This window comes from Crinia signifera, chromosome 5 (assembly GCF_055691185.1).
Source record: "Crinia signifera chromosome 5, ASM5569118v1, whole genome shotgun sequence".
In the NCBI taxonomy this organism is placed as follows: Eukaryota; Metazoa; Chordata; class Amphibia; order Anura; family Myobatrachidae; genus Crinia; species Crinia signifera.
The window spans coordinates 208,815,916-208,835,083 of NC_139221.1; the positions used below are offsets into that span (position 1 = coordinate 208,815,916).

At 45.2% G+C, this 19,168-nt stretch overlaps 1 protein-coding gene across 1 annotated transcript in view; it reads right to left on the reverse strand.

The window, feature by feature from the left end:
• GPR141 (G protein-coupled receptor 141) overlaps nt 1-3,280 on the reverse strand; it is a 57,160-nt gene extending 53,880 nt beyond the window's left edge. The window contains exon 1 of the mRNA XM_083186326.1: nt 3,226-3,280. The gene's annotated coding sequence lies outside the window, so the exon portion shown is untranslated. The remainder of the gene's footprint in view (nt 1-3,225) is intronic.
• Nucleotides 3,281-19,168: the final 15,888 nt, after the last annotated feature.

A 19,168-nucleotide genomic window follows, 5' to 3' on the forward strand; every position in this document is an offset into this window, starting at 1 on the left:
ATTGTTCTATTTTTTACACCAGGATCAGCCCGGTGGCCACCGCACAGGGCCACCGGGGACAGCACCAGGCTTCAGCCTGGTCAGGTAAGTCCTGGAGGGGGGGGGTCCCCACTCCCCCAGGGCCCCTGGCCAGGCTGACTGGTCGGTAGGGCTGAATGCTTTGGCCGGGGGGACTTGTATTAAAAGTCTCCCACCGGCTGTGGCATTACCCTGCTGGCTGGTTTGGCCTGGGGCTGGTTCTTAAAATACGGGGGACCCCTAGTCATTTTGTCCCCTGTTTTTTGGGAACCAGCCCCGGACCTGGAGCCTGGGGCTGGTTGTTAAAAATCGGGGAACCCCTATTTGTCGGGTTCCCTGATTTTTAATTACCAACCCCGGCTCTTTCAGCCTGGTGCTGGTTACAGCTGTTTTTAAAAAAAAAATATTTTTTCTATTTTTTTACACTAAAGCCTGCACGGATCTGACTGATCCGTGCAGGCTTAAAGCAAATACGACAGGGAAAGCAAGGTGTATTTTCCTGTCGTATTTGCGTGCCTGTTTTACACCAATTAGCAGCCGTATTATCAATACAGCTGCTTAATAAATCAGGAACCACCATTCTTTTAAATGGTGATTCCTGTCGTATCCTATCGATGGTGTAGACATTCGTATTTGTAAATACAAATACGAATGTCCCATCATTAGGAATACGAATTGTTGTATTTTCGGGATTGTAAATCCCGAAAATACAAATGTGTAAAAAATAGGTGTATTTCTGCCTACGAATACACCTATTTTTTACGAATCCATTTTGGTAAATTTCCCCCTATATTTCAAAATAACTGATTTCAGTGATACAAGTAATTTCATATTTGACTTTCAACATCACAATTAAGTAACGCAGCTCTGACTACAGTGTTCAGTGTGTCATCATAGCAAAGCCAATCTTTTCATTTACAGTAACACCCATTAGATTTTGGGGCAGTTGTAGTAAGCCTTGGAGACTAAGGCCAGTATTCAATGCTCTTGATCAGTGGTTCGCAACCTCAGTCCTCAAGTAGCCCCAACAGTGCACATTTTCCAGGTCACCTAGCAGATGCACTCATTATTCACTGGCATTTAAAAATATCACACGTGGAGCTAATTATTTCACCTGTGATTCTGGGTGGAGACCTGCAAAACGTGAACTGTTGGGGGTACTTGAGGACTGAGGTTGAGAACCACTGCTCTTGATTCACTGCTTTTTTCAGTGAACTGGGCTGTTTATCAGCGAAACAGTGAATTTTTTCTCTGAAAATGTTATTCGCTGTATTCAATATTCACTGTTCGCCAAAAGCGAATAGTGAATGCAGGCTAGTTCTCCGTTTCATACGCGCTGCAATTCACTAGCAGCCCACAGAGCACTGGACAGGGGATTCAGACTTCTCTCTGATGGTGAGTAGATGCCAATGTCTACTGCACATACGCAGTGTCCAAACATGGCCTGGGACAGGACTCTAGAGAAGTATAATATTTGGGTGTGGAGTGTGCATTGTGGGCTCCACTGGACCCAGCGGCCTGTGTGCAAAGCACTAATTATAGAAATACCTATGGCTATGCCCTCCGCAGTGTTGAAAATGGGGGCATGTCACAACATTCCCACAAGGCCACCCCCCCTTGAAACTGAAACAAGGCACAGAAGTCCTGCTTCAATTATTTACTAAGTTGGAAGTTATACTTCATCTCTCTCTACTTTATCACTCTCCAAGGCGTAGTTCATCTGCCTGAGTGCCCAGAGCATACCACCCAACTGTCCTGATTATTACGGGACAGTCCTGCTAATTGCATACTGTCCCTCCCACAGGTCGCAGTTTCCTGCGGGCAGGGAGAACAGTTGGGAAAGCCAGTGATCACTGAATAGATGATGTACGTATGTGCACAGCATCTATTTAGCACAGGAGGACAGTTGAGGACTGCCCAGCTGCTCGCAGAGCGCTGGTCACATCCCCAAAATTTTGAAAAATGTGGGTCACGTGGAACTGTCTCCTTTTTTAGGAGTCTCATCCCCTTCATCAAAAGCCCTTTCCGCCCGCTATCGCTGCATGTCCCTCTTGCAGGTTAGTAAAAGTTGGGAGGTATATTAGGGTACATTAAAAACCTACCCATAACACTCGGCTTAAATATCTATTTGTAAACTAAAATTTCTACTTGTACATACATATGTGAGAGCTGCACATACTGTAGTACTTTTACATTAAACAACTTGTAAATTAGGCCATAGTTGCCTACCCTTCTGCATTCTGCAGGAGACTCCCTGAAATAGTAGCATTCTCCCTCTCTCCCTCATTAGTCTAACAATCTCCCTCATTTCACCTAGCCTACATTACACTGTAACATTTTTTGGGGAAAAAGGAATGAGAGATGTATACATTTACATTGAATCATCAGCAGCATTTCCCAACACTTTACCAAGTATAGTAACTCTTACTTTGGGGCTCATCTACATTTGTATATATGTAATTTTAAAAGATTCCTCTCAGATGTAGCAGTACACACCCATGTTCTAGGTGCCACGTTTCCAATCTCTTTTCAAAATCTCTCCATATATGGAACTAGACACGCCCTTTGGGTGGAGCATGACACACACCCCTCAATGGGGCACTGTGCAAACTTCTATTACCAACTACAATCTCCCTGAAACTTATTTTCAAAAGTAGGCAAGTATGAATTACTGTAGGCTGAGTTGTCTGTAAAGCAAACAAGAACAGATTTTTATTCCAAAAGACTGACTTTCTGATAGAAATGCCAGATACTGCAAGCCATACACCAATTTTCATATCTACAAGTCTCTAAAAAAATGAAATAAGTTAGTATTTAAAAGTTAGTTTAGGCCCAAAATAGCCAAATAATGTATTACATTTCTTCAGCAAAGAATTCAGCATATTTCCATATCATTGTAATTTTTGTAAGGATGACGCAGACTTGGCTATATTTTTGCTTCCCACAGGAGTAAAGTACAAATATAGAAAGAATAGAAATGTGATTATATGTGTTATGTATGGATGACATTCTGGCATAAACAAAAGTCTTACAACAACTCAATAAAAATTAAAATCTGACTCCCATTTGATTCAAACTTTTTGTTGTTTTTTAGGTATAATTTTATTATCCACTTGAAATCTACTCACAGCAATAAAGTGGCTAATGCATGTACTGAATGTAGGGTTATACAATTATACTGTATGACAATACAAGATCCACACTTACTTTTTTTTAATGCTCTTCTGCAACTTTAAGGCACTCCTTTCTAAATGCAGCATCAAGTCTGACTGGGGAGAATCTGTGATATGTTTATAAACTTCCTAAAATGCTTCAGGAACAAGAATTTTTATGCAACATGTGTGTCGATGCAGAAAAGAAAAACAAAGCAGCAGTCTGTGATATTTACTGTATACTGTATGTATATATGCAACTTTAAAGGGGAGATAAGCAAAACACAAGCACATTGAGCAGCATGGCCCTCCTTTCGATCTAGTACAGGCATGTCCAACGTTGGCCCACCAGATGTTTTGAAACTACACATCCCAGCATGCTTTGCAATAGTTTTAGCATTCTGTAATAGCAAAACTGTGGCAAAGCATGCTGGGATGTGTAGTTTCAAAACATCTGGAGGGCCAACGTTGGACATGCCTGATATAGTAGATCAAAACCAGATTGAATGCGGCTGTACATGTGCGATTCAGGACTATATAGACCAAATAAAATAGAAAGTGACTGAATCGTACCATGTATGCACAGCATTGCAGTGCATCCTTCCAGATTCCAACGCCTCTGAGGTGAAGGAGCAGCAGGAGGCGGTGTTCCTCGCTCAACTATTCAACGAGCATGTAACTTCCCCTGGCAATAAGCATGTAACCACCCTGCATAGAGCATGTAATCTCCCCATGGCAAGAGCAAGAAACCTGTGGCAATGGGCATTTAAGTAAGTGGCACTTATCTGGCATAATTGGGGTTATTCTGATTCACTCAGAAAGGCACAATCACTCTCTAATGGACAAAACCATGTGCACTGCAGGTAGGGCTGATGTAACATGTGCAGAGAGAGTTAGATTTGGGTGGGGGGTGTACTTCAAACAGATATCTATATTGCAATGTAAAAATAAAGCAGCCAGTATTTACCCTGCACAGAAACAATAAAACACCCAAATCTAACTATCTATGCACTTGTTACATATGCCCCCCTGCACTGCACATGGTTTTGTCCATTAGGAAGTGATTGTGAATCAGAATAATCCCCAGTATGTAATAGGCATTATGGTGTGTGGCATAATGTGTAATGGGCATTACAGTGTTTGAAATAACATGTAATGAGCATTACAGTGTGTGGCATAATGTGTAAAGGGCATTACGGTGTGTGGTATAATAGGTAATGGGCATTACAGTGTGTGGCATAATGTATAATGGGTAGTATGGTGTGTGTGTAATTCTGGTGCAGTGTGTCTAAGAGGCCCTAGCTGTCGCAGTGTGTCTAAGGGGCGCTAGCTGGCACAATGTAGATATAATAACATAGAATATAGCAGCTGTGGTAGATTCTCTACCTCCTTAATTTCCCTTAAAAAAGCTTCACCCTAATATGTCCATGAGCGGGGTCGGCAATCTCGCTCAGTGCATATCTTGCCAGATGTAAGCGCACTTGGATCATAAGATCCCCGGTGATTACATCTGTGTGAAGGGCGTAGAGATGGCAGCTTTGGAAGCCCAGATTTCTGATCTAAAGCAGACCATCAAAACGCTGAGGGACATTGCCAAAGTAGAAGAAAGCTTTCGCCTCACGGTGGAAACTTGGAGGATCAGGGGGTATTTGCAAAAGATGAAGTGGGTGAGCCAGCTAGCCGGGTCAGTTAAAAAAGGTAGTAGGGGGAGGAAGAGGCAGGCCAGTGCTGACTTAACAAATCCCAGTGGATTCCCCAAACTTGACGAAACTACTGCGGATGTTACTTCAAAACAGGTTGGGCCAGGGCCGGACTGGCCATCTGGCACTTCTGGCAAATGCCAGAAGGGCCGATGGCCTTGTGGGCCGATTTCTTGTAAAGACTGCAGCGGTGCAGTAGCACCGCTGATGCCTTCATTGTGCACTGCACTGCCGCGTCCCCCACCCCCGGCGTCATTAGCATATTCACGTCATGTGACGCTGCAGCGTCATGACGTCAGCTGCCGATGCACCGGCGGCAGATACAAGCAGGAAGCCGCCTGCATACAGCATGTGTTCCCGGCACCCTCTCCAGGCAGTCTCCCTCAGCAGGCAGTCACTTGGTGCAGGGGGAGCACTACTGCAGTACCCCCCCCCCCCAGCGGTGATCAGCTCCCAGGTCAGTGTAACTATTCCCTTTCCTTGGCACTGTGGGGCATATGTATCTGGCACTGTGGGGCATACTGTATGTATCTGGCACTGTGGGGCATATTTACCTGGCACTGTGGGGCATATTTACCTGGCACTGTGGGGCATATGTATCTGGCACTGTGGGGCATATGTATCTGGCACTGTGGGGCATATGTATCTGGCACTGTGGGGCATATTTACCTGGCACTGTGGGGCATATGTATCTGGCACTGTGGGGCATATGTATCTGGCACTGTGGGGCATATGTATCTGGCACTGTGGGGCATATTTACCTGGCACTGTGGGGCATATTTACCTGGCACTGTGGGGCATACTGTATGTATCTGGCACTGTGGGGCATATTTACCTGGCAATGTGGGGCATATTTACCTGGCACTGTGGGGCATATTTACCTGGCACTGTGGGGCAAATGTATCTGGCACTGTGGGGCATATGTATCTGGCACTGTGGGGCATATGTATCTGGCACTGTGGGGCATATTTATCTGGCACTGTGGGGCATATGTATCTGGCACTGTGGGGCATATGTATCTGGCACTGTGGGGCATATGTATCTGGCACTGTGGGGCATATGTATCTGGCACTGTGATGCATATGTATCTGGCACTGTGGGGCATATGTATCTGGCACTGTGGGACATATGTACCTGGCACTGTGGGGCATGTGTATCTGGCACTGTTGGGCATGTGTATCTGGCACTGTGGGGCATGTGTATCTGGCAATGTATGATGGGCATTACGGTGTGTTCAATAATGTGTAATGCCTCCTTTTTGTGATGCCACTTCCCCTTTTCATGAGGCCACGCCCCCTTTTTGCGGCGCGGCTAGGCCGCGCAAGGTCCCGCCCACGTCTGGTGGGCCTGTGTGCTCAAAATGCCAGGGCCTATTTTTGGTCCCAGTCCGGCCCTGGGTTGGGCCGAATGTGACCAGCACCTCTAGCGCATCTACGGGACTGGAACATTAGGCTTAGTGTGAGCAAAGGAGTCAGGGACAACAAGACAGAGCGTGGAGGTATGGGATTCTATCATAAGAAAGAAAGATAGGGCAATCTGATACCGGGACTGCAAGACATTGGAGGTTGGAGAAGGGGGGGGGGGGGGGGGGTGTGTGAAAAACTAGATTTAGTAAGAACTCAGTAGCACATCAAGAACACAGTCAACCCTAAAAAGAGCAAGTCAACTGAAATGCTTGCTTGCAAGAAACTTGCCAGGAAAATTGAGGGAACTAGAAACCGTGGCCACAAGGGATGATTATGATATAACTGATATAACAGAAACATGGTGCAACAAGTCACACGAATGGGCTTTAAACATGCAGGGATATACCCTTTTCAGAAAAGACAGGAAAAATAGAAGGGGTGTGGGTGTGTGCCTTTTTGTAAGAACTAACTTTAAACCATGTGAGAAGGAAATAAACTCGGGAATAGCTGAAGATAATACTGTATGTGCACAGATAACTGAATATAACAACCAAATTTAATAATATTTTAATTGGGGTATGTTAAAGACCACCAAACATTAATGAAAGGGATGAGTCTCTACTATTAAATCAAATAAAAAAATCTGAAGAATAATTGGCAGGTATTAATTAAGGGGGATTTTAACTTTCAGACATTGACTGGACAAATGAGACAAGTAAGTCAGCAAAAAAGCAGTGGGTTCCTAAACTTACTCAAGGATCAGTTTATCACACAATTGGTTGAAACACCAACTTCTAATGGGGAATTATTGGATTTAGTATTAACAAACAATATAGATTTAGTTTAAAATACCAAAGTAATAGAACATCTAGCAAACAGTGAACAGATGGTCTCACTGGAAATCAACTTCTCTAAACTGGAAATCAACTTCTCTAAACTGGAAATCAACTTCTCTAAACAACAACATACAGGACCGGTTAAAATATTACATTTTATAAAAGCAAACTTCAAATTATTCAGGGACTCTTTAAAATAAATTAAGTGGGAAGTGTTATTTGAGGGGAAGAATGCAGAGGAAATGTGGGAAACACAAATGCTCGAATCATTAACTATTAAATATATCCCAAAAGGTAATAAGGGTGAATTCAATAAGAAAAAGCCATCATGGATGGACAAAAAATTAAGTACAGCAATAAAGAATAAGACAAGAGCATTTAAATTTTACAAGGATAAAGTGAATAGGGAGGAATTTAGTAAGTAAAAAGAATGGAATTTAATTTTTAAAGGGGTAATCAAATAAGCTAAAAGGGCAAATGAAGAGCGCATAGCCACTAAGAGCAAAACCAATCCCAGGAAGTTTTTAAAATACATCCATAGTAAACGAATAATTAAAGAGAACATAGGCCCAGTAACCAATATCAACGGTAATAGCTTTACAGAGGATGAGGGAAAAGCAGAACTGTTAAATGTGTTTTTCTCATCAGTGTTTACTAGGGAAGAGAAAACAGTAGAGCATACAGGTACCACAAATGGGAAGACAAGCTAGATCTTAATATTGCTTTCACGACAGATGAGATAAAATTGCGGCTCAGCAAAATCAAAACAAACAAATCCCCAGGCCCAGATGGGATTCATCTTGGGTACTAATGGAATTACAGGAGGAATTAGCAACCCTTCTGTATTATGATTCTGAGTACCAAGTGACTGGAGAATAGCAGAGGTAGTACCAATATTCAAAAAAGGAAAAAGGGGTGTAACCCAGCAAATTACAGACCTGTGAGCTTATCACAGGGGTGGGCAATTATTTCAGCTGTGGGCCACTTAATACTTCCAGCAGATGTTCGAGGGCCGCACTCCAGAAATAGGGGGTGTGGTCACTTAAAAGGGGGTCTTTGAATGTATTGTAGCACACCATATACCCCTTTTATACACCATGAAACATAATAGAAGGCCCCTTATACTTTATAATTCCACACACCAGCTCCCCCTTAGTAATGCCACACACCTGCCCCCATTAGTAATGCCATACACCTGCCCCCTTTAGTAATGCCACACACCTGCCCCTCTGTGCTACACACAGGCTGAGTGTCGGCTACACAGGACTACGCTGCGCACACACACACACACACAATGTTACTCCCCCTTACTGGCTCATGCACCCCAATACATCAGCCCCTGGCATCCTCTGCCCTGACCTGTCTGGTGCCCTTGGCAGTGCCCATGCTGCTGGTGGAATGATGAGCTGGGTCCTTGACTCATCTGTGCAGGTTCAAATCTTGCATTGCATCCGGCGGCTGCCAAGCCTCCAACTTCCGGGACTATCTGCCACCTGGTACACAGGAATGTGATTGGTCAGAAAGCGGCATAGTAGGCGGCTACTAGAGGTGTTGCTCAACGATTCCGTAGCCCTTATTGGACCGTATTCTAGAAGAGGGGCGGAACTTTAGGAGTATCAACACAAGTGATGCTGCGGCTCCTATTGGCTGAATGTGAGCCCTCTACTGGCGCACCACCTAGATCCACCCCCTCCAGTCCAGTGGTGTATCTATAAATTTTGCTCCCCCCTGCCAAAAAGTTTCTGGCACCCCCTGCCCCCCTCCCCTGTAATTAAATTTACACTATACGCGATACACTCTGGCCCTTATTCACGTTGACACGTTCGCATGCACATACGCACGCATCACCCAACTACTGTCATTGCGCATGTGCAGTGTACGCACAGCGCATGTGCAAACTGCTACATTCCTATTCGCAAGCAACCTTCCAAGCGGTTTCTGCCGTCCGAGCGAAAGATTACCCAGTAGGCGTGATGTAGGCGTTTGTATGGGCGCGTCCAGTATAATGAGCAAAACGGGGCGTACACATGGGCGTACACCTGGGCGTTCACTTGTAGTGGTGGGTTTGGTTTCGCATTACTGCAACACGGATTGTTCCCACACAAGCTCACAAACTTTCGTAAACTTAAAGCAGGTTTTCAGTTTCGCATAGCATACTTCTTGTGAACTGCTCATTCGTACGCTTAAAACACAGTTGCGAAATGTGGAAGTTATTAGCACCTGACCCCCATTGTGCGCAATTAATGGTTGTTTGTTCCAATTAGTTAACTCAGCTCCACTTCAGGTTGCATCACCAAACCAAACATGAGCTAACAGACACATTGAAATTACGATGTTTGGGTGAATTGTAAGGCACAAATGCAAATGCACTTAACACATGTATTAATTGCCCTTATCTAACACACCTTTATGTACATTTTCACTCTGCCATGTGTAGCATGTTAGCACTGTCAACATGAGTCGACATGTGTCAACTCACATATACAACATATATCTAATATATCTGCGTAAAATCACAAGACAACGCATGCTCAATGTGAGTATATTTTTATTTGCATATACTACAGCATTAAACACAAATTAAAAGTAACACAATTTGTACACACAAAAAGGGAAACATAAAAAAATGGAAAGTAAAACAAATATATTAAATACTAATAAATAACAAAATACAATATTTTATTTTCGCGGTCGCTTCTGGACTCCCCCTTTGGTGGGTCTACCACACCTGCGTGTACGCAAAAGTGGGGGTGCATTCTGACCTTCACCCTGTGAGGTCGAAGCTGCTGGTGTGGGCCGAGTGGAGGATACTTCACTGGCCATATGGTCATTGAAGCGTCTGGCTTCATGGTGGAGGCCCTCGAGACTGTGTGCCATTTTCACAACCACCTGCAGCATTTGATCCTGGCATTCCATAGTGGTGCGGCCCTGCTCACGTATGTCCTGCAGTACATGTGCAAGGGAAATGTTCTCAGCTGCTGTTTTTGCTTGACCACCATTACTTTCAGTTGTTGATGGTGGTGGTGGTGGTGGAGGAGCAGAAGCGTCAGCCTCAGTGTTGTCATCTGTGAAGAAACAACAGACAAGAAAATGTCAGATGTTGCACATACACCTGTCAATCTATAGTGTGCCACTTCAATTTCACATTTACCGGCAGTATCTGCGCCAAACTCATCTGGCCCCAATTCACTGTCCATGCTGGAGACACCTTTAATCTCCTCCTGGGAAATACAGTCCTGGGCCAGTTCCTCCAGTGACGTAAGCTGGAGGTGGTCAGGGAGATTTCCCCCACCTGTTTTTTGGCTTGCTGTCCATCTGTTGGACAGTTTCCTTTTAAGGCGTGATTTGAAATCTTGCCACCTGCATAAATGTTTGCAAAATAATAATCAAAAATGATACCTATATGTCTGCATTTAACATGTCTATATATGTCCACCGGGTTATGATGCACATGGTTCAATTTCTGCCCATATAAATGTCATACCTTCTTCCAAGCATTACACTACATTAGCATTGTAACACTGACACATTTACTTTATTTACACATGCACTACATGCCATTACACATAAGAAACACCTTGTCATCTTCACCCCTGAAAGTGTAACCATTACCACTATTTTGCACACATTCCACATGTGGTGATACTACCTCTCTTTTCAGCTGCACATACATCCACATACCCATGCCTTCTACATTTGTTATTGTTACCAAAAACACCCATACACACTTAACAACACACACACACACACACACACACACACCATATCACACTTGCCTGCGCTTCACATGTTGCCAATCACGGGCCTGAGGAGAGATGGCATTGATGTCGTCGGTGATTTGTTGCCACACCTTATCCTTGGCATTGGTGCTCATTTTTTTAGGCCCAAATTCAATGAGGTCTCTGGCTTTAGGCACTAAAATGCCAAATTCAATTTTAGTGAAAGGGGTGTTGCGGCTTCGGTTAGCCACATCTGTAGGACCCCCAGCACTTTGACCTGCCACTGCAGCACCCAGGGACTGATGTGCAGAGTGTGTTGGAATGGCTAGCTGTGAGGATGAGGATGAGCCTTCCCCTTCTTCTCCTCTTCTCCTCTCCATGAGGGCTTCAGTGATGGCAGTGAGTCTTTCTATGATAGCCTCGTGGTCTAAGGTAACGTCTCCCTCTGAATCAGAACTCATTGAGCTGCCAAATGTGCTATGCACTCATGTGTCCATTTGTAGGCTGGCTCGTGTGCTAATTGTTTTTTTCGGACGGCAGCTAATTTTCACAAACGCGCGAGCACGCGTGCGGCAGCAGTGAAAACCTGGCAACATGGCTCTTTAGGTTTGCTAACGTCCATCACTTTATTTGGGTGCGTTCCCACATGTCTAACTTATCCAACACTATCTTTTGGGGCGTCCTCACATGTGTAAGTTATTAAGCGCATGGCACCCGTATTTATTTTTGTTGTAATGTGCACTGTGGATTCATTAAATTGGAATGTGTCATTCTCAATCCATGCCAGTGTTTAGTGCGTGTTTGCTTGCGCATCATTTTTGTGGTTATCCGCAATCATGGTGGGTGCCTATAAATATGGCGATTGTTGCGTTTGCTTGCGCCTGATGTATAGTTCAACGGTATTGGCGTATGTTTCAGGAGCACACTGTGTAAGTATTGTTGCTATTTTTATAGAGTACCAAATATTGCCATGTGTTATGTTGTCAATCTTTCTATTGCATGACACATTTTGCCTTAAAGGTGTGCCATGCATACTGAACATTCCATCTGTAATGTTACTATGCATCTCTGCACTGATGGTTTATAGTGGTGTCATTGTTAATGGGGCACATTGTAATGCTATTTGTATTGTCTATTTTGGCTTTAGGATTGGATTAGTGGTCAAGTACTGTGCCCAATTCTTGCTTTCCTCAGTACTATATTAAGGTAAATCACAGCTCACCGGACATTGGTGTGTGGTGTTTACACTTGCAGCTGTTTTTTTTGTGGTGTGGGAGTATGTTTTGGGTGAGTAGCCACACATCATAGTACAGTGCTCTGTCATTATACAAAATGTCTAGGGGGTACGTCATGCAATCATACCTAACTTGGGTGGATTGTTACTTAAGGAGATGGTAATGTTATGTGATGCTTGTGTGGTAATGGTCATCTTACAATACATGCCCTTTTTTGTTGGACTAGGATTGAGTATGGATCTCTACAGGCATCCTCTGCCCGTATGTATTTGATGTGTTGTTGGTGGGGTGAGTGTGTGTGTCTGTGTGTGTTTTGGTCATTTAGTCAACAATACCTTTTTGCTTCCAGATGCAAATGGTGGCCATTGCGGTGGGTGTGCAGCAACAGGCAGACCGTGTGCCTCCACCTGTTCGAGGAAGGAGGCTGGGGCGTGCCCAAATCTTCCGCACACGTGTAACCCTCTTTGGGATGCCGGATGATGAGGTACAAACAAGGTACCGGTTACCACCGCATGTGATCCTAGACACTCTCTCATTAATAGAGAGTGATCTTGAAAGCAGTCACCGGCTCCCAACAGCAATTCCGCCTCTCACACAGTGGTTGGCGGTGTTGCATTTTTGTGCCTCAGGGTCATTCCAGCAAGTGGTGGCAGTGCTTGCAGGAGTTTCCCAACCTACTTTCAGTCGGATCCTGAGGCGTATCATGTTGGCCATGTTTCGACGCAAGGGGCACTTCATGGCCATGCCATTAGACCGGGATTGCCTGGATAGGGTCAAGCTGCAATTTCAACACATTGCAGATTTCCCTAATGTGATAGGTGTTGTGGATGGGACACATGTACCATTTGTGCCACCATCACGTACTGAGCACATCTTCCGTAATCGTAAGATGTTCCATTCCCTCAACGTGATGGTGGTGTGTGGCCCATCCATGCAGATCCTGGCCTTTAACTCCAACTTTCCTGGAAGTGCCCATGACTCCTATGTCATTAGGCAAACCAGGATATGGCAAAGATTGAAAGAGTTGGAAGGACGTGATGCGTGGATTTTGGGTGACTCCGGTTACCCATGCACACCCTGGCTGCTAACTCCTTACAGCTCACCAACACCAGGCCCACAGGAGACATACAATGCGGCCCATGTCGGCACCAGGCAAGTCGTGGAGCGCACCATTGGCCTCTTGAAGGGCCGATTTCGTGTGCTCCATCGCACTGGTGGTGACCTCCAGTATGCGCCAGCCATGGTGGCAAAGATTGTGGGGTTGTGTTGTTTGTTACACAACATAGCTGTAACGAGGTCTGTACCCTTCCCCGAGGAGGAAGTCCATCCACCTGAGGCACACGACACTGCCCCCTGCCGCTACAGACACCCTGAAAATGTCCGTGGACACACCCTCCGAGACTCTGTGGTGGCCCGCTTTTTCAGGTAGGTGTAGTGTCATTCATTTACAACATATTGTCAACTACTAACCATCTTCCATTGGCAGATTGATGTGTCACCATATAACATAGATGGAAATACATTATCACAACTTGTGCGTATTTACTTGCACCAATATATATGTGATGCTTAGCATTAGTTTGCATGTGATGATTGGTTTCTAGTATGTATTTCTAAATGATTTGCCTTTTCCTATCCTTGTAGATGAACTCATGAAGGTGTTGTGGTGCGAGGTCAATGGTCACCTACGGGATGCTGCTTGGTGTGTGTACACATGTATGATGGCGACTGCACACTAATGGAGCTGCTCGGCCTTTTATGGAGCAATTAGACCTTGTAACATAATTTTTGACAGCAAAATAAACATTTATCATATCACATACATTGGTGTGCCTCACTATCTCTGTATTCACAATGGTTATGGGGGACTAAGCACCATTACACTGATGTGGTTGTGAAAAGGTGAATGGCATATGTTGTAAAAATAACACACACAACTTATAACATTAGGCTAATTTTTTAATAACAATTTGTACAAAAATTTAAGAACGATGCAGAAGAGCCTGCAGTTGAGCAACAAGTGTGGCCAGGTAGAGGAGGGTGAGGTGTATGAAGGCCACAAGAAGTTCTGCATCTGGCTGCTTCTCTTCAGTTTCTGGCTAGAATAAAAAATATGATTGTGTAAATGTACTGTAATAAATGCAGTTCTGCTGTATATTTGGCAAAACTAAGAAGTTGCAATTTAACTGTGAAGACCACACCAATTGCACAAATACATTGTACATGGGCCTACAGCTGTTTGAGTCATGCATGCCTCAGCATTGCCTAACACACTATTAAAAGAACACTGTGAAAATGTATGTGGTTCATCATGCTGGGAACTACACTTATATAACAGCTTTGCCCACAAGTCTCCAACACCACTACTGTAGGATATGTTATGACCTGCCCCTATAGATTGTAAGCTTCTGAGCAGGGCCCTCCAGCCTTTTAACTGTCTGTAAGTACCATGTTTGTTGTATCACTGTCTCCTTTGTAAACTGGCACAGATTATGGTTTGCTATAGGAGACACTGTTCTAAAATAAAGGAAAAGATGATTTCTAAGTTTGTAACTTGTCATTTCTGCCATGGTGAGCCATGGCCACACACCACAATTCAAATCCGACAGTGCTGTTTAAACCAGGAGGACAAGACCCCACAGGTTAGCCTAGGACTGCAGTGTATATGTGGGACAAAGAATGATGTGGCCATCACATATGTGTATGTTGTGTTTGGTAATGTGTTGCATTTGGGGTGTCACCATTATGCACATTCTTTACTTACGGGTGCCATTGTCATCCTGCTCTCTGGTGGTGGTTGGCCTGTAGCTGGGGGATGGAGCCAAAAGGAGGGATGCTGGAGGGATGGGTGTCATGGCCAAGGTGTTGGGGTGTGGTGGGGTTTGGGAGGGGTTTGGGGAGGGTGGTGCGGAGTAATAGGGTGGTTCAAAAGGGGGTAGTGGTGGGTTGAATGGGGGAGGGGTGGTGGAGGGGGAGGAGGTGTGGCTGGTGGAGGTGGATGGGGATAAGGTGTGCTGTCCAGGGGGTGGCACAATCTCTGACCACTCAGACTGGGAGGGGGAAGGGGAGGGGGAGGAGGTGTGGCTGGTGGAGTTGGATGGGGATAAGGTGTGCTGTCCAGGGGGTGGCACAATCTCTGACCACTCAGACTGGGAGGGGGAAGGGGAGGGGGAGGAGGTGTGGCTGGTGGAGGTGGATGGGGATAAGGTGTGCTGTCCAGGGGGTGGCACAATCTCTGCCCACTCAGACTGGGAGGGGGAAGGGGAGGGGGATGAAGTGTGGGAGTGGGAGGTGGATGGGCTTGCGGCTGGTGACATGGGTCGTGCAGCTCTGGCCTGCTCCATGGCCTCCCTCGCAGCCTCCTCCTGACGGGCCCTGATGCGTGCCCTGGCCTGAGCTGAAATGGCCATGATGGTTCAGGAGTCAGGGATGGTGGCAGAATATGAAAGGAAAAAGGAAAGAATAATTTAGTATAGATTACAACATAAAAACTTTATATATATGGGAAAGTTGACATTTTTAAATTGGACATAATCGATAACAAAATAATGCACACTAATGTACATCCATATATGGACATATACACACTACCCATATATACCACTACACAACCATATATTAACCTAGCAGCCCATATATAGGCCGACATAGCATAGACATAATATACCCATAGACTAATGCACAACGAAATATTAATTACAAAAGTGCTATATAAACACTATAATATTTCGCATTTTTACAGCAATGACAAAATACTCACATCGGCTAATGTAGCGGCGAATAGAACATAGCAGCTCCGGCTGCCTTCGGCGGAGGTCGGACCACCGGCGCTCAACCTGGCCTAAGGTCCTCCTGACGCCCGTCCGAAAGAAGATTCGCCGGCGGGCTGCATTATACGCCCGCCGCTTCTCGGCATTGGACACACAGGGGCCCCTGCCACCCAGCCGATGGTCCATAACTCGAACCAGGGCCACAAGCTCCCTCAGGGAAAAAGATGGTGCCCTTCCAGAAGACATCTTGGCAATGGCGCAGTTATTAATTGCAGGCACATATATAAGTTTGCCTGGTGTCTGATTGGTCACAAAAATTGTCATGTAATAACTTTATTAGTCCATCTTCACAGAACAATATGTTTGCGAAAATTAACATACGCAGACCGTACACATAACCACTTAAATACATACAATATGCATTACATGGAGATGTCCTGTATATACAGTATGCGCGTGTATTGATGCTACGGCTCAGACAAGCTGAGGAGCTGTAGCAAACGCAAAAGCAGGCTGACCCACGACCAACACAAGCACAGGCAGGGACCAGCACACAGCCTACTCCGGACCCTACTTTGGCCAATGGTGGCCAAACTATCAACCAGCCTTCTCAAATATTGGCGAGTCGGTATTGGATCATGAAGTGCGAAAATGTAAATAGCATATCTGCGTCATTTCACGCGAATTCGGATACAACATAAAGGTGTATGAGTGTGTGTCTGTACATTTGTGACGAATGACATGTGTCACCATATTGTTAGTGTGTGATATGCGTATCTAACATGTGTTCATTATAGACATCGCTACACAATCAACCATATTCGAGAAAAAGGTCATGAGAAAACAACACATCGAACATTGGACACTTTATTGAGGTACAAATATGCGTTAATGGAAAACAACAACGAGGTTAAGGGGTTGTCTGCGTGAGTAATGAGGTTTGCTGATTGAATCAAGTCTACATCCATCCCACTTAATTGAGGAGCGTGAAATCATTGATTGATGTGGTGTGTGCATGTGTCTTGCGTGCTTAATAGTGTATACTGCAAAACATTACGCACAGAAAACATGTTCGGACGTACAATGTGGTGCGTGTGCGTGTGGAAATGTGGTGGGGCGTGCGAGCATTTCTGATTGCACGCCGTGGTAGACCACACCTTTTTTGGGGATATGTGTGCGTACGTATGAGTTGGCAAGTTTATAGGCGTGACTGAAAGATGCGTGCTAGCGGTTTTGCAGTGTAGCACTGCGTGCGTATGTGCATGCGAACGAATGAACCTGAATAAGGGCCTATACGCGACACTGTAATGCCAGTTTAACTGTACGCAACACATACAGTAATGCCACTTGCACTATAGCGCCACTAGTACATCTAGTCCTAATAAATTAAAATCGCAGCCCAACACTGACCACTGCATTTATCGGTACTTATGTAGTATCTGGGCTGCCGATTTTTTGATTGTATGCCTTAAGTTAAGGCATACAATCAGATGCGATGCGATGCGATATCGCATCGCATCGCATCGCATGCGACCATCGGATGCGATGACCCGATTTTTCCATAGGAATCAATGTTAAAATGGACTGAGTCCATTTTAACATGGAATTCAATGGGAAAAAGGGGTCCTTTTCATACCCCTACTATCCAAGTGGGCATGGAGTTGGATATAAACCTGTGGCGAGCGCAGCGAGCCACCGAGCCCGAAGCGTGGCGAGCGAAGCGAGCCCCGCGAGGGGACGGTATTCTGTGTCCCCTCGCGGGGCTCGCTACGCTCGCCACGCTTCGGGCTCGGTGGCTCGCTATGCGATGCGATGCGATGTACCCGATTTAGAAATCGGCAGCCCAGATACTACATAAGTACCCATTTATCACCTTAAAGTTACTGTTAGATAAAGAAACCCCTATGAATAAAGATGGCGCACATTTTGAGGGTCATTTAATCTGGTTACCCAATAGTCTGATCTAATCAGACTGGAACAATTGGACCTATGTGACTGTTCACAAGGCAGCTAGCTGACATGCCAATTGAACGTATCACATGCTATTACAAGTAAAAACAAATAAAATTATTATCAGAGTGATTTTAAAGCTAGGTATGTTTCTTCACACATAATTGAAGAGAAAGGGTTGCTGACCGTATATAGGCGTGCACAGGTCATTTTCTTAGGGGGTGTACCATTGGAGGGGCGTGACCATCACCGCCTACTGGGCATGTCCATCACAGTCTACTGGGTGTGTCTATCAAGGCCTATTGGGCATCAATGCAAACTAAATAGAAGGCAACTTATTTATGTATATACACTTCAGAATGAATCATTACCCCCACACACACTAGAAAGAGGTACAGTGCGCGCCATACACATAATGCCACACACTGTAATGCCCATTCCACATAATGCCATGCACCGTAATGCCCATTACACATTATGCCAGGGCTTGACAATTTTTGTAAAATATGGACAACAGGGACAGTGCGTGCGCCGTAATGCCTATTACACATCATACACCTATTACATAGTATACCACATGCCACGATGCTCATTACATGTTATGCCATACATCATAATGCCCATTACACATTGCGCCTCACTGTGATGCCCATTATACGTGGCGTCTCACACCATAATGCCCATTACAGTGGGCCACACACCGTGATGCCCCTAACACATTACACCTCACACTGTGATGGCCATTACGAGTTACGCCTCACACCGTGATGCCTCCAACACATTACGCCTCACACCATGATGCCAATTACACATTGCACCTCACACCATGATGCCCATAACACGTTACGCCTCACATGATGCCCATTACACGTTACGCCTCAGACCATGATGCCCATTACACATTACGCCTCACACTCTGATGTGCCTTGCACGTTACGCCTCAGATCGTGATGCCCATTACACATTACGCCTCAGACCATGATGCCCATTACACATTACGCCTCACACCCTGATGCGCCTTGCACATTACGCCTCACACCGTGATTCCCATTACACATTATGCCATACATCGTAATGACTATTACATATTATGCCATTCCTTCCCCTGTGTCAGCCATGTCCCCATTCCCCTGTGTCAGCCCTATCCCCCTCCCACTGTGTCAGGCATGTCCCCCTCCCCCTGGGTCAGCCATGTCCCCTTACCCCTGTGTCAGCCATGTCTCCTTCCCCCCCTGTGTCAGCCCTGACCCTATACCCCTGTGCCACCCTCTGCTGCTGTGTCAGTGATTACTTGTTGGGTCACATACCTGTTTAGTGGGGACTGCCAGTGTAACTGCTGTGCTGGCTGCTCTTCAGACTCTCTTTTCTGTGCAGTGACAGCC